General features: G+C 37.7%; 1 non-coding gene across 1 annotated transcript; it reads left to right on the top strand.

Moving 5' to 3' along the window:
- The first annotated feature begins 16,084 nt into the window (after positions 1-16,084).
- On the top strand, positions 16,085-16,156 carry TRNAD-GUC (transfer RNA aspartic acid (anticodon GUC)). The gene has a single exon. It is a non-coding gene; the product is annotated as a tRNA-Asp (tRNA).
- The last annotated feature ends 1,654 nt before the right edge of the window (positions 16,157-17,810 follow it).

Below are 17,810 nucleotides of genomic sequence, written 5' to 3'. Positions count from 1 at the left end.
TTGTCTTCTCTCTTCTCATGTACATCTTGACTCGTTCTAACACTTGCCTCTTGATTGCGTCATTCATCAGGGGGTTGGCTCCAACCAGTTGGTATGTACTCAATAGAATAGAATCAAAGAGGGCTTCAGTCTCTAGGGGATTCTCTGGCCAACATCTCTTCTACTTCCTTCTTTTCAACATCTCTGAATTCGGCTTTCAAACCACTACAAAGAGGGAGATATTCTATTCTGAAAGTATCAAAACTCATTCTTCTTAGGATCGTTGTTGTGCCATCATTATAATAATGCCAGTTCTAAGGGTTTCAACAGTGTATGTTGTGAAAAACACTCTGTCTACCAACTTCCAGTGGGTTGCTAATTGGACAAACAGAAGATTGTCAATGCACCAAGCATCCCACATATCTTGCTGTTGAGTATCCACGAACAAATTCCAACTCTTTTCCTTCTTGTTTTCGTGAACCTCCACAGACCACGACTCTTGAAGCTTCTTTACAATCTCCCACTTGGTGATGTCTGGAAACTTCTCAATGAATACCAAATCTTCCATGGATAGTCATTCTCTCTACTTCTATCTTTCAGTTTGTTCCCAAACTATTTGCCACCAAGATGCAAGTTTCTTTTACTTCAACAGGAAGAGGAAATAGTCCACCACATAAAGCTTGTATCATGCTGGTGATATGTTTCTGCCATTGTGGGATGAACTTCTTGTGGAAAGTGGCTTTGATAATAAGAATCTCAAACTCTTCAGTGGAAGAAGGAACTTTGCAAGCATCCATTGAATTCTTCTCTTCTTGGCAATACCATTTCCTTCATTTTCAGCCTCTTTTGATGCTTGTTGATGGCAAGTTTCCTCGGCTGCGCACCAAAAACATGGAGCCCTAAGAGGAACACCAAGGAAAAGGGGATTCTACTATAAGAAAATCTATCTTGTAACATCAACAAGCTTTTCTTTCATTCTTTTGATGACCAAAACAAAGAAAACAACAATTCTTCACGCAACATCATAGTAGATATCTACCACGGATTTGATAGTATCAACCATAATCTTCAACATCTTCAGAATCCATCAATAGAACAAGGAACATAAAAGAATACACAATTTTTGAATGGAAATCAATCATATAGTATTAATGTTCAATGTCTTCATAGTTTTTTCTCTTAATCTCTCATATACAGTTACACTATTTTGATAGAATTATATATATATATATATATATATATATATATATATATATATATATATATATATATATATATATATATATATCTCAATAGTACATCATCTCCTCACTACAGTTTTAATAATGACTCCCAATAATCCTTCTTAGGTCGTGGATGCACCTCCCAAGAGGTATGTTTGATGCGAAGAGGCACCAGAGCCACTATAGTGTCTCTTCACAGCTCACTACTGTCACTGTCACTTCAGTCTTCTCTTCAGTCTTCAGTAGTTGCTTCTTCCATTTGTTTTAGCTATTTTGAACTTAAATTCCTCCTTTCCAAAACTTAGAAAACTTTTCCAAAGTCACACATACATTCCACAGAACATTTATAGAAGATCTACAGAACATAACAGAACAGGAACAGAGCAAAGACAGAACAGAGATAGAGTAGAGACAGAGGCTCTACAGAAGGTTTACAGAGGGTTATAGAAGGTCATCAGAGAACAGCAAATCCTCATAACTCATACTAAAACCATTCCAAACTATAAAAAACTATTCAATAAACTTTCAAAATATTTCAACCTCCATCAATCATCAATCCATGCTTCATACAGAAGAAAATCAGAACAAAACAAAAGCTATACAGAAGGCATCAGAACCAATCAGAACCTCAACAGAACCTATAAGAACGTCACATAGCTTCATATTTCTACTAAGAATCATCATGAACTTACAAAACATAATCAACATCATCCAAAACACTCTCAAACACTTCCATTAACAACCATACATCACTCTAAATCCATCAAAAATCAATCATTCAGACCTCAAAAATAACAAAAATAAGTCAAAAATTCAGTCTTTTTCCACTCTCAACACCCTTTGCCAGAAAATCCCTTGTGGTAAAGTACTTCCTCTCTTGTAGATAATCTTGTAGCAGCAGGTGGAGATTCTTGCTTGAATTTATTTTTCTTCTCCTCCTCAAGTAAAGAAGCCTCTATTTCCACTAGTTGTGGATCTAGCATATTGGTGAGAGTTGTTACAACATTGTCATATTCAGGACTAGGAAGGGATTTAAGCAATACAGTAATTGAGATATCTTCATCAAACTTGGAATATGAATTACATGAAAACTCAACTAGAAGTCCAAACTTGGAACTCTTTGACTTGGATCCAAAGAGAGTATTTAGAACATCCCAAGTGTCCTTGGCATTGTTGCATCCATCCACATGATGGATGTAGATATCATCCAACTCTAGCTTGATTATGGCTTGTACTTTGTCGTTGCGAACTTCCCATGCAGTGGCTTAAGCAGGATCCCGAGGCTTCTTCTCCTTTCCATTTGCAATATTCCATAAACTTTTCTTCATGAGGACCAACTTGATCCTAGTTTGCCATGTATGAAATGAAGTCCTTTGAAGGCATCTTGACAATAAAAAAGTATCTAAACTCTTTTAAAGAAGAAAAAAAAACTCATGACTAATCTTGTAGAGCACAAGTACCCAAGAATTTGTTCATACTGAAAAAGACCTATTCCTCCTTGGAAGAAGAAACTACCATCCCCATACAAATGCATGTTCATTGCAAGGAATTCTGAAAAACCAAGACTTTTGGCATAGTGATATCCAAGTGGTTCGGTCTTCTTAACTTGATATTTGCCCCGCCTTTTTGACTTGGTCTTCTTCACATATGCCTCATTAGATGAGCAACAAGAGCTTGGCATTTGAAATAATTTTGATGCAATAGTAATTAAATACTTTCCAAATGCAATGACATATTCAAGAACAATATTCCTTCTCACACTTGAAGGCTAGTTCACTATTTGTTTCAGTCAACTGAAATAGTCAAACTTTGACTAGCATGCCCAAAATGTCGAATTTCAGATAGTGCTCTGATGCAGGTCGAAATTGAGGAGTTATTGAGCAGAATCTAAGGGGCTTTTGCAACACAAAGGTGAACTATACAGTGGCAAAGATCCTATAGAAAGTTGGTTGAAGATTAAGCTCGAAATCGGCCACCATTTCTGTTCCGGATCGTCACGATTCTCTGACTGTAGTAGCTTGAATATTGGAAGATAAGCTTCCAAATGGCACAGAGAGGTTTGTAATGATGTCGCCCATGCTCCTATAAGAGCATTTTGACAATGGTTCACCTAATGAGCAGCTACAACAAAGAAGGAGGTCGTCAGTCGAACTGAAAACAGGGCAGTTGTGCAGCTTTTCTCATGAATCCCTTCGGTCAAAGAGTGTGCCCTAAGGTTAGGAACACTGAGCTAGAAGCTCTCTAATACCATATTGAAAATGAGGCAACGGAAGCAATAGAAGGCACACAATGAACATCCTTTATTCATGAGAGAGCCAGAATATATAGACAAGAGATTTTACAACTTGACATCATGGATGACTCTATGAACTGGAATCCAGATCCTATAGTCTCTCCTCTAATTTCTCCATGATTCTCTCCACACCACACATGGCACTCTCCTAGATTCTAGCCTACACACACATGGGCATACTGCCTTACATCATAGATTAGGTCACTCACACTAGCACACTCTTAAGCACACATCTAGTCCTATGTTCACCGTGTGAACTAATGCTATCCCCCTTTACATTTAGTCCTCTTGAGTTTGATTTACCAATAGACCATCTATTGTGTTGAAAGTAGTTTTGGGAATGTCTTCCTCCTTGATCCTTATTTGGTAGTAACCTGATCATAGATCAATATTGGAGAAGACTTTCACCCCCTGAAGTCACCAGTCAAGAAGCTCATCAATCCTTCGAATTGGATACTTATCCTTAACTCTCACCTAGTCATCCTACAATAGTCAATGCAAAGGAGAAGGGTTCTATCTTTCTTCTTTGAAACAGGACTAGGACTCACCAAGGTGAATTTCTTGGTCTCTAACATACCCTTGATCCAAAATGTTAAGAAACATGGATCTTGAGAAATGTTAGCTATGGAGGTCAGGAATCATAGACAAGAAGCATGATAACTAAGACTAGATAAGACTCTTACTCAAGTGAATTAGGTTCCTAGATTAATTAGCTTGGACTCATAAACACAAACTAGAGTAGACAAAGACATAGACTAAAAGTACAAAGTACAATAGCATTGCATTCAAATGATTGTCAAGTATACTCTTTTATAGTTTGCAGGATGGTATCACTTTTTCTATTCTTTGCCTTATTGCTTCATACAAAAAGGCTATCATAGGAGTGTGATTGCATGTTTCTCAATACCCCTTCTCAATCACAATCGTGAGAGCACTGAGTATACATAGGCTATCATGATTAGAACCTTGCTAATTTTAGACATGGAAAAACCAACCATATAAAGCTAGAGGCTATCACAAGGCCTTACTAAGTGTGTAGAGGTTGTAGCGCAAAAGGTTACATGAGGAGTACAAGGCTTATGATTGGAGCACTAATGCAAGTACATTCAAGGCTTAAAAATTTTAGTCTGAATATTGGGAAAATAAGGATTGATGAGGCTTGTCCTGTTGCTCTTGAGTGTCTTGTTCTTCTTCTTATTTATGGTCTTCTTCTCCTTTGACAGTTACAAGGTAGGCATCTTGTGATCTCTTCCTAGCATGATAAATTTTTTTAATATGTTGAGTTCTTTTAAAAAAGTCACAAACAATGTCTTTCTTCCCTTTGTACTTGTGATTAACATAGAGCACCTGTTCTTCTTTTGAAATGCTTGCTTCCTCTTTATCTTTGAGCTTCTTTTCTTCTTCAAGGAGTGATGCTTTGATGTCTACCAACTTTGGATTTGGAATATTAATTAGTGTGGTGGAGACATCATCAAATTCTAGAGGAAGACTCTTCCTCCTGAGTCTTTATAAGCTTCAAAAACCCTAATGTATTGGGCTAGATTGCACTGCATGTCAAGAGTTGGAGATGTACAATCGAAAAAGGCACATGTCTAGATAGCGAGGAGCGATTTTTGTAATGTCGGGTTTGTGGAGTAGCAATGTCAATATTTATTGTGTCGGCTTGAGGTGCCCTAATGTAGAGAACAACTCCCCATAGTAAATCGTGATGAAATATGCTTTGTATGAAGAGTTCTAGCTACTCAAGTGAGTAGGGTGTTGCTGCCTATGGAGGTCAAGATGAGTAGAGTGAAGATGGAGTGAAGAGATGAAGACTTCTTTTGAAGCTGAGCTAAGCTGAGGTATAGGAGAGCTAGAGGACCAATGTGCAGAGCTAGACCAAGCTCACCATGTTAAGAACATGGATCTTGAGCAAGGTTAGCTATGGAGGTTGAGAATCATAGACAAGAAGCATGATAACTAAGACTAGGCAAGACTCTTACTCAAGTGAATTAGATTCCAAGATTAATTAACTTAGACTCATAAACACAATCTTGCGTAGACAAAGACATAGAGTGATAGTACAAAGTACAATAGCATTGCATTCAAATGATTGTCGGTACATCTTTTATAGTTACAATATAGTACCACTTTTCCCTCACTGTGCTTATGGGATACAAGGCAACTCTTCTAGACTGTTGTATGTTCATTGCCCTACTGCTCCATATAGACTAGCTATCATAGGAGTATGATTGCATATTTCTTAACACAAAAGTTTCTCAACTACTCCATTTTCCTTGCCTAGCATGTACTTGATTTCAAAATCATATTCTTGCAAAACCTCAATCCAGTCATATTGTCTTATATTTAGATCTTACTAAGTGAAGATCCACTTGATACTTTTGTGGTCAATGGACTAGAGAAAACTTGTTTCCAAGTAAATAATATCTCCATAGCGTGAGAGCATGGATCACTAATAGTAGGTCTAGATCATGAGTACCATAATTTTTCTCATGAGTCTTTAATTTCCTTAAAGAGTAAGCAATTAGATGACCTTCTAACATAAAAACACAACCAAATATAAAAGAGATGACATGTGTTACAACTTTAAACTATTGCCTTAGATAGGTGTTTCATTGAGCTATGCTTGATTTTCTCAACACTAGACTACTCAATGGGATTCTACACAATAATGACTTGCTTCTTGAGAAAATCAATGAGAGGTGCTACAATCAAAGGCATAATCCTTGATAAAAACCCCATACCATCTAGGTAACTCCAAAAAGCTTTGCACCTTTTTAACTATTGTTGGAGGAGCTCATTCTTGAACATCTTTGACATTGACAAGATCCACCACAATTTCTTCCTTGGATACTATGAATCCAAGACACTCAATTTTTCACTTGAAGAATCCACATTTCTTCTTTTTGGCATAAATCTTATGTGTCATCATTGTTTCAAGGACAATGTGGAGTTGGGGTTCATGGTTTTTATCTTTCTTGGAGTATGTCAAGATTTCATCCATAAGGCAAGGATAAAATCATCAGGATAGGGTCAAAAGATATCTTGCATTAGCCTATTGAAAGTTGTAAGGGTATTAGTCAATCGAAAAGATATTACAATAAACTTGTAATGACTATATGTTGTGTTGAAAGTAGTTTTGGGAATGTCCTCCTCCTTGATCCTTATTTAGTAGTAACATTATATAGATCAATCTTAAAGAAGAATTTCACCCCCTAATGCCAATCAAGAAGCTCTCATCCTGTGATAGTCAATGCAAAAGCAAAGAGTTTGTCTTTCTTCTTCTAAAATAAGACTAAGACTCCCTATTAAACCACATATTCAAGAATTTTGGAATTTTCATAACCTTTGGGAATTCCTAATGTGATTAACATTTGGACACATGGTAAAATCTTATCCCCTTACTTGAAGGTGAAATTTTCCCTAGATACTATATAAGCAATCCCCCAAGTCCCACTCTCAATTATGGGGTTAAGATTTAGCCACTTGGTCAAATCTTTACTCCTTATTTGAAAGTGGAACTTGGGAGATTCCCAAATTCTCTAATATGGAATGCTAAGGTGAATTGCTTGATCTAATATACCCTTGATCCAAAAGTTGCTTGATTTGATCCTTCAACTAAATATCTTCTAGAATGGACATCCAATATGGTATGCAACTAGAGCAGCTCCTAGCACTAGCTTAATCTCATGATCAACCTCTCTTTGGGATGGGAGTTCTGTTACTTCCTTTGGAAATACATCTATGTATTTCTTTAGCCAAGATGGTTCTTCTTTAGCTTTATTACTCTGCTCAATCTTATTAAGCTTAATTAGATAGACAAGCAGGTCTTTCCTTAATTCTTAATAATGTGGAAAGCTTTTGCTGATTGTATCCTATAGGCTTTTTGGCCTTGCCTTGGGTTTTCACTTGCTTCCCTTCAAGTTTGAAATGTAATCTGGCCCTGTCCAAAATGAATGTGGGCATCATTGAGGATTAGCTAATCCATTACCCGGGGGGTCCACTAGGGTTTACCATATGGTACCACATGAGTGTAAGGGAGGGGGGTTATTTAAGGGAAGGAATGTACATTTTATAAGGTAAGGTCCCATAAATAGAGGGTAGATAAGGGGTATTTTCATATATTTCTTGCACGCTGGTGACATATCCTTATTACTACTAGTGAATCCCCCATGATCGATTATTGTGCAAAAATAACCCCTTTTCAATTTGCTAATTCTATGAGGATTTTAGATGCGAGTGTAGTATCTATCCCTAATTTTCTTGCACAATTTGATGAAATGAATGAATGAGTACTTTCACAGTTAATTAGAATTTTGAAAGCTTTACCTTGCTAAGTCACATGTATTTGAATCACTAAGAATCAACAATTCGTTCCCCACTTGTTGAAGGTAGCACAAACAATTGCTTTTTCCATCTTTGCCTCCAGTTTTGAGTCCTCATCTTCCTCTGATTCCTTATGTATCATATGGGAATCTTTCTCTTTGCCTTTGGCCATGAAAAATTGGTTTTTACTACGAAACTACCCACCCTTTGGCAAAAAGCCTGATTAAGCTTCAGGCATTGACTCTTAAAGTGGTCAAGTTCATTGAAATGGTAGCATCTTTGCATGTCATTTGTTGCCACCTGTTGGCACAAAATTCCCAATTACATTTGCCTTGGAATTCTTCCTTTGGTTACTTTGGTATTGGCCTTAGGCTCTTTTGTTGAAGCCCCGTGGGCCTTTGTTTGAAGAATCACGTCTCCAAAATCTGACATTTCTAGGCTTTTGATTGAAGCTCTTGAATGATTGGCCTTGCCTAGATTAATGCATCTCCAAGGTCAAATGATCTTATGCTTTAGAAGAGACATGAACTTTGAGTAATAAGCCTCTAAGCTTAGACTCAACTCGTGCAAAGTGAAGAATTCGTCTATCTTCATGGTTTGGTAAGTCGACGGAAGGTATCTCCTGCACACGACTTCTTTCAACTTATCCCAAGTGATGGGTAACTCAAAAAATTAGTGTTCTTTACATCATCATTTCCACAACAAGCAGGCTTTTCGATCATGGCTATCATAGCATGATTGGAAGGGGTAGTTCCCATGGTAGTAAAGTAGTCTTTTCATTAACTCAAATCCATATTTCTGCCATAAAATTCACATCCTTTCCCATGCCATAAAACTTGAGTGGTTTGATTTTCTTGAGAAGGAACTTCTTTTCTTCTGCTTTGGTAGGGCTAAGAGCATGCATAGTACTTAAGATCAGATTTTTAGAAGCCCATTTATGAGCGAAAAAGTGCTCTAGAGGCGTAAAAGATCAAATTTTCATGGAAAATGAAATCATTGCGGATCGATAAGCTGGAGTTTTTTGAGATAAAGTTTGATGCCAGGAATGCAACACAATTCTCAGTTCGTCGATTGGAGTCCATTTGACCTCCTATTTAATCCTTGCAAGGTTTTGCGTTATAAAGCAACTATGTGATTTGGGGCAAAAAACCACTTGCCGCGGTAGTGTGAAAACAAAAAACTTGAAATTGATATTTTAAGTTTTAAACCTTAAATCTTAATTAAGAGGCTCAAACTAACAAAAATTTGAATCGAGACATGGAGGGGTGCAAATTTTTTTGCGCCCAAAAAATCTTAGATTTTGTGCCTCTTCAAGGCTCGGGACCACCAAGGATTAATTGCACATCTCGAATCTACTCATCAAGGGCTTCAATTTTATTGTGGACACAGAGAACATCATGCAAGGAATCAAAATGCTCATTTTTAATCTTTCTCTCTCCTCTCTCCTCTTGTTGTGTGTTTCCATGGTTGATTCTATGAGAGAAGGGGGTGGGTTGAGATGAGAGATTTTGATCATGGGACGATGCTAAAGCATAGATCGAGGTTGGAAGGATCATCAATGACTATTGAGAAGCGTCAATAGGTCTCCAATCATGAGATATGTACAATATAAGGAGTGGTTCTATGAGTAAGTCATAAATATAATTGTTTAATGATAAATTTTGTTTGAAAGTGATTGAAAATGGTTGCAATTGATTTTCAATACTTTGACTCATCAAAAATATTAAATAACTTAAGAAAAATCAATCATCTAATAATTTTCTTATAAACACGCAAAACTCACAACATTGCGGTTTTAAGGAAAATCATGTGGTTTTGGGGTTTTGTTGTGTGTATAGTGTTCGTATGGGATGGAATGTGATATTAGAATAATTCTCAATAATATCAATTAGTCTAAATCAGTAAATAAAAATCATTAATATTTATCCATAAATAAATAACAAAAATATAAAAAATTAGAAATAATATTTTTTTACATTCAAAAAATAAGAAAAAATAACACTTGTGTTTGTGAATGTATGATAAGGCTGAGGCATAAGATTTAGCCTCATTTTTTCATCTGAAAATTAGGAAAAAAAATAACATTTGTGTTTGTGAATGTATGATAAGGCTGAGGCATGACGTTTAGCCTCATTTTTTCATTCGAAAAATAGGAAAAAATAACATTTGTGCTTGTGAATGTATGATAAGGCTGAGGCATGAGGTTTAGCCTCATTTCAATCCTATCTCTATCTTAAAGTGGGTTTTTACTATTTTCATGAAGGAAAAACACATTGAAAAATACGCTCTAAACCTACCATCGAATGCATTATCTTAAGCGGTAGGGAGAAGGGGGTTGTTAAGGGATGATAATACAAAAAATTTTGATGTTTTTCTCATGCATGGCATATAGGATACATGATTTAAAATTAAGAGGGTCCAATAGCACGAGCATGCTGGCCCTAGGCAATGCAATAATCTTGTTTAGAGTAAATGCATGGAAAGACATGTTTTTGCACCTTCACAATGCTGGTTGTCAAGAAGGAAAAAGTTTGAGCACTATAAATCATACACAATTACATTGCATGTAACATATGGTATCATACACAGCAATTGTTTTTATGAATGATGACCTACATTATAGGGTTAGTAGTTCATTCCTCGAGGAATATTCAGCTAGGAGAACTATTTATTATCTCCTAGATATACTAATTAAAAGAGATGAGTATGTATTGAATGTGCTTTATGTATTCACGACACATCTTGGGGCCAATCCTTGAGATGTAGGAGAGACATAGTGGGACCATGTCAATCAGCCACCAAGGGGCACTCTCTTTGTTTGTGCTTACGTGGTGTATCATACTGATATGTGTAGGGACTCCTTTTGAGGAGTGTGGGAAGGGTTATCCATTGGATTACAATCCACACAAACACGAAGTTCTACATTTGAGGTTAGGGTAGTATACCTCTTGGACGCTCTTGGCCATAAGGTTGTCAGGGGTGGTTTGGGTGTGTAGTAGAGGTCGTATTGAGATGGAAAACTCAACACATACAGACATTGATGATGGACCACCTGGCTAGATGGGTCCGCACGTCTACACTTAGCACGTTGGTGGTCATTATGATACTCACATGGCCACTGACTTATCACTCATTATATTTAATTTGTTACACCTACCTACAACTGGCAAAGATATAGCACCAGTTGATTAGTGTAGTCTGTTATGCACTGTTTGACTTTGTAGGCCACTTTCCTTTATATTGTATCTTATTTATGCTTTGTGTACATTGTATAGTGTGTGGAAGAAGAAGAAAAAATCAGCAAGAAAATTTTTTGGCCTCCATCTCTCTTCTTGTGTTCTTGAGTGAGCTTCCTCTTGTGTATACAGTGTGTGTTTGGCAGCAACTCAAACAAGTCCCCCCACGCGATTCTTGACATGGTATCAAAGCCGCGCCACTGAGATAGACTAAATTTTAAGGTTGAAGTGAAGGAAAAGAAGCAAGGTTCGAGCAAGCAAGCAACGAGTAAGAAGCTCTCCCATCACTCCTTCTCTTGGATAGTGCCTATGGAGGCACCAGAAACAAGGTATAGTGAAAATCTCAGACTGATGTGAGATTTGGTGTGTAAGCATAGCATTGTATATTTTGTAAATGGCCCTTCAGGGCTTTCCCGCAGTTTTTTAAGGCATCTGAGATAGTTTCAGGCCCCATTTTAGAGCCACAAGGTTGCGAACAACAATTTTAGGGTACACAGTGATTTCAATTATATTGACCGAACATGGGTGCACATGTTACAGATTTTGAATCTGTAATTTTTGAGGTGTTTTTCAGGAAGAAAACATAAGGTTTATCTGCAAACATATTGTAGATTACATGTATTATTGAGCAATCAGTGAAAAAGGTTGCTTGGTGTATTATTGTGCAGTTGCTGTGAAAGGTTGGAGAAGACTAGCTTATTGTGTTGTATCCTTCTTTGTGATAATGGCAGAGAATAGTGGAAATTCCATTATTGAGAGCTTGACAAGAATAACTATCCTTCATGGAAGTTTTGTGTGACGAACTTCCTTATTGGAAAGGGCCTTTATGAGTTTGTTTCAGGTGAAGAAAAGGAGGTAGAGCTAGGTATCCCTCGAACCGCAGATGAATTAAAGGCATTAAAAGAATGGAATGGAAAAGATAAAAAGGTGATGTACTGGATATCTGCAATCATTGATAATACTATGCTGGGATATATTAGGAATGCAGAAACTTTACATGTAGCTTGGACAATTTTTTAGAACATGGTTTCAATCAGTAAATACAAAGGCACGAAAGATTCAACTCAAGCAAGAGTTGAATACCTTGAAGAAAGGGAAAATGTCTGTCAACGAGTATATTTTGAAGGTGAGGAACCTTGCAGATGCTTTAGCAACGATTGATGCAATGCTTGATGATGATGATTTGGTTTCATCCACTTTGAGTAGTCTTAATAATGAGAAGGCATGGAAATCATTTGTTACTTCAGTATATGTATGGAAGCCATTTCCATATTTTGATGAGCTAGTCTCTCTCATGATTACCAAAAAGATCAATATGCAAGGTTACTCATCTGAAAGAAATGGTGAACAGGTACAAGCATTTTACTCAAGTTCAAGAAGGGGACGTGGTAGATTCTCTTCGAGAGGCCGTGGTATGGGACATGCTGGCGATAACAAGCAAAATAGGTTCAATCAGCAATTTGGTGAAATGCAGATTGCAAGAGGCCGAGGAAAATTTAGAGGCAGGGGGAGCTCTAGAGGAAGAGGTGGATGGTAGAACAGAGGTTCTAGAAATTCTATTATTGTTTGCCATTACTGTGGCAAAACAAATCATATTGTAGCCCATTGTTATGCTAAGAAGGATGATATACACAATGGCAAATTGCAACAAGGAAACTATGCATCATCTTCATGACAGAATATGAAGATAAAAAAGAGCATTTGTTTGCTATGCAGCCTATGATGAATGCAATTACAAGAAAGGGGACACATGATGGTGTATGGTATGTGGATTTAGGTGCATCTAATCATATGATCAGTCATGTTGAATGTTTTGAGAGATGCATGACTTACAAAATCCAGGTTTGATGATTCATGCCACCCAATTTCACATATTGGAAAGGTTCCCTTGTCCTTGCATGATGGCTTGACAAAGAGTTTGACAAATGTATTACATGTGCCTTCAATCACAAAGAATCTAGTGTTTGTTGGCCAAATGGTAGAGCAAGGGTTGTAGGTCCGATTCAATGCAAAATGTTATTTTGTAGAAGACTTTAATGATAAGTGCAGGTTGGTCATAAAAGGATGTAGAGTTGGTTGCATGTTCACTTTAGATGCTGGAATTCCTTCAATGGATGCTACACACTTAGTCCCTCACTCTCACTCTCACTCTCACTCTCACTCTTCCTCTCTCAATCTCTCACTATCCTTTTTATACACACTCTCTCTGAATGGAAGCAAGAAGCAAGCACACAAAAATTTTCATTTACATGAATAGATTTTTCCTATTCTTTTTTATCTCTTTAAATACAAAATATTAGGGTTAGGGTTCTCGCATCCCCTTGGGCATACTACCCCTTTTGTGCCCTTTTCAAGTCATTGTTTATATTATGTAGGCAAGCTTTAGACTTGTTGAGAGAATAAAATGGACAAAGAATGCTAGTTGCTAATTACAATTTTCACAAGAGGAATCTTGGCTCTCACAAAATAAAGACACCAAGTGTTACAAAAAAATGATTACCTTCTCCAATATTTATATCAAAATTTATACAATGTGATTTTCTATCTTCCCTCATCTTCTTATCTTTCTTATTGTTATTTGTTTTTTTCTTCTTGCAGTCTTTCTATTAACAATTCTAAAGAATTAGAATGAGTAAAGACCTCTATGTGCATCAAATCGATAAGAAATAGCATGAGTGAGTAGCTAGCAGTAATAAGGAAAATCAAGATTAAGAATATGAAATGCAAGTAGTTCAAGAAATTTTCATCTACAAATATTAAAAAACCAGTGGATGTAGTACGATGTTCAATAGCCCAATTTATGGAGGACATACATGCTGAGTATGATTGCTCCAATTGCATTATGTTGGAAATCAGAGTAGAGCTCAATCTATGAACTAACAAGGACACATTTGACAAGTGAAATGAGAGAGGACGGGAACAAAAAGTGGAGTGCAAGAATGATTGATTTTTCATGAGTTGAGGCTCTTTTATAGGCAAGTACAAAGTGCTGAGAGCCAAACCAACTACATAGAAAACCACCACCTAAAATACCACTAGCCACCTAACTTATTCCACCAAATGTGGCTTCCCTTTTCACAATAATGGAGATAGTTATCATGTTGCTAGATTTCAACTAAACTAATACTGAGATAACTTCAACACTCCCCTTTAGACTAGTTCCATTTAACCAATAGTCTTAAACCTTGACTACTAAAACAAAATGTTTACCACAACTATCAAACTGCTACTCCAAGTTTGCCTACTTGGTCTTACAACTTGGCTACTATTCCAAGAAAGCATTGAGTCTGACATCTACTAAATTACTATTTCAAGGATGCTTTGTCCAAAAATCATTACAAAATCAGGGAGATTTTATTGCTACTACAAAATAAAAGTCTAAAAAGCCCAATCATATTCATGGTTATCATGACCAACAACAACTGTGAGAGCAAGTGCTTCTTCATTATTTACAGTTTCTTCAACTGCATTTGTTTGGTCTTTCTTATTGAAGCAATAATGAGTTGAATGTCCAATCTTCCCATCGATAGAGCCCTTCATTTTCAACCAGTTGTCTTTCGCATACATACTTGCATCCACCTAATTCTCTCGTTATTTGCAAGTCATCTTTCCTCTTCATATATAGAGGACTCAACTTTCTTCAAAGTGATGTTTGGTATATTCTTTAGAGTGGTAACAAGGTTATCATAGCTAGATGAAAGACTCTTCAATAGAACTGCATTGCAGCCTTCATGAAAAATAGTTTCCCCTTGGCCAATGATTTGAGAGGTGTGACTTTTCATGCAGTATGAAAAGGTTGAAAATGGCATTCCAATATCCATGTTGAGACTAAAGAACTCAGTAAGCAGACACATGAGTGTATCCTTTCCTTTGATACCCAATGTTACTTGAAGAATGACCCATGCTTTTTTAGAAATGTCACAATCACACCAATGTGGTGAACATAATCATCCTCCATACACCGAGCACCAGAGTGGCTAGTACCTTTTTGTCATTGGTGGTCCATGTTTCCTTATGTTCTAGATCTCTAGGGCACTTTGCCTTACGATTGACAACATTTCACCACCCCTTCTTGATGAGAAAAGACTTTGTTTTTACAAAACAAGTGTGGTAATTGAGTCCATTAAATTTCATGAGATATGTATTTTGTGACTCCATGTTGAGATTTATCAAGGTTGAAATGATTTTATGTGGCGCAAGACTTGAATGGAAATTGGTAGCTGTTTGCCCGCGCCTTTGCTTGGGACTGCATTGGCACAAAAGAGGCATCGTATGAAACGTGAACTATATGCTATGCAGGTGAAGGAAGGGACCGTCATGTTGTTGAGGGTTGGATTGGATTCGTCATGCAGCTTGGTTGCCACCCCATCGGTGTGGGGTTGGGTTGTGAATGAATTAGCGTGCTCGTCCTTTTGCCTGTTTTGTCGGCCCCTTTTACAGACTGATCCTGTTGAACGATGTGGTGGGCCAGAGCGACAAATGATGTGTGCACGAAGATCGAACCAACGATACTCGCTGAGCGACGTTCATTAGAAGAATGGGAGCCTTATCCAGCGCAATGCCTTACAAATGGTTCGTGACAATGTGATTGTGCCGCGTTGAGGCTATACTATTGAGAATTCCGCACTTCTCCAAGTCCAAGGGAAGTCCCGTACATATGCTGCGCGGTTTCGACCCATAGTATCCCACGTGCCTCGACGAGTAAGGGAAGGAAGGTCCCTTTGAGAGGCTGCAGCCCGAGAGAGAGAGAGAGAGAGAGAGACGATGTCCGCTAAAAAAGATATGAAACAAGAAGGGAAAAAGAGCGAGTGGCCTCGATATACGATAGAGCTAACTGGCGTTGCCTACCCGCCATAGATCTCTCTCTCTCTCTCTCATCCCCATCGTCACGAAAAAGGCGTGATCTCCCTGGCGCAGATCTGGTGTCCCCTACAGCGGCAGCAGGCGCCGGACGGGGCTCTCATAAATGGATCAGGGTCTGTGCTAGTGTTTCAGGGATAAATGCAGCATTTACCGAGCATTCAATGGTCGTTGTAGTATAGTGGTGAGTATTCCCGCCTGTCACGCGGGTGACCCGGGTTCGATCCCCGGCAACGGCGTTCTGAGATTATTGCTGCTGGGGCTAGATTGAGCCTGAGCAGGGGGATTTGCTTTGGCCCCGGGGTCTTTTGTACTTTCCCGATGGGTTCCTTCAACTTAGAACTTGATCACATTGACCAAAACTCCTTCCCAATTCTTTGGAATAAGGAAATAAATCTTGTTCAAATGTTTCAAAATATAGTTATATTTGTTAAATATATGTATAAGATATTGTTTCAATGGGAGACATTTCCTTCTCAGACAATAGAGAATGAAAAGGATTTACTTCCTCTTCCTCAAAAATTATTTCCCGAACCCTGCTATACAAGAAGAAGATGACAGACCGAGGATTTATAGTTTTCCGCACTCACAAAAACCAAACCGATTGCCTTTGTACGATACGTGCACAACATTTATTTCTAGCCCAAACCATGAACACATACTATACATACATCTTTGTGTAGAAGTACTACTTCGAAGCTTCTCAAGCATTAGCCAAGTTTTCTTTCATCGACATTTACCATGTACCAACGTAGTGGTGATTCATCAAGGCCTCCAAAAGCTCTATGCATCTCTATTTCCCCTAAATGAATCTCTCTCTCTCTCTCTCTCTCTCTCTCTCTCTCTCTCTCTCTCTCTCTCTCCAAGTTACACCCTACTCATTCATTGTTTGCTTTTTTTGGCTTTCCTCTTTTGAGGGAGGGTGAGAACTAGCCGCTACACCCCTTTTTTGGCTTGCAATGAAAATACAAATATTAATCAAAATTAGAAGTTTTGTGCATTTAAAGGTTTCTTGACTCTTGCTATACTAGTTTACAAATATGTTTTATGAGTAGAATTATTATGTTTTGGCATCACACCGCGTCCAAAATGTGCCAAACCCCCCCCCCCCCCCCCCCCCCCCCCCCCCCCCCCCCCTCCCCCCCAAAAAAAAAAACCTTTTAAACTCTTAATTTTTTATTCCAAATGAGAGAGAAACATCAAAACTATCTTTTTGCCTTGTGTTCCTGTTGGTTTGATAAAGAAAGCTAGAAAAACTTTCTATGTATTGTGACTACATAAAGAAAATAGCAAAGCATTCCATAAGGAAACCTTATTTTGATTTAAAAGAAAAGTTTATCTCAAATCCTTAAAAACTCTAATTTGGGACAATTCTTTGTGTTACAAGTTGTTAAGGAGAGGTTGCATTGTGCTAGGTTGTTGCACATAAGGAGTTTGTGGCATTTCCTTTAGTGGATGTTAATACATTTAAAGGAACTAGTATTGTTTGTCTCAACATTTCAAACTAGCATCTGTTTGCACATTGTAGTACACACACACACACACACACACACACACGCACACACACACACTCTCTCTCTCTCTCTCTCTCTCTCATGATAAAGTTTGTATACACCCTAGAGTAGCTCACAGAAATGGGCACACACATTCCTTTAACTTGTCATGAGATGTACTCATTAGGCAAGTGACTATGATGACTTATTGAACAAGAAACAAAGTTTAAGTAGCATGAAATTCTTTAGTAAATTACAAAGGAAATTCCATGACATTACTCAAAGATTACATTTTCCATGATGTTCTGTGAAGCATTGCTATAAGCTTGCGCATGTGCACTTTTAAGCAAGGCTAGTCAATCATTCCTCCTCATCAGTGCGCTTGCATTTGACCGAGCCT

Source organism: Lygodium microphyllum, chromosome 2 (genome assembly GCF_053477565.2).
Source record: "Lygodium microphyllum isolate KBCC chromosome 2, Lygodium_microphyllum_v1.1.10, whole genome shotgun sequence".
NCBI classification, from domain to species: Eukaryota; Viridiplantae; Streptophyta; class Polypodiopsida; order Schizaeales; family Lygodiaceae; genus Lygodium; species Lygodium microphyllum.
Note: the sequence above shows the minus strand (reverse complement) of the source record. Positions and strands in the feature narration are given on the sequence as shown.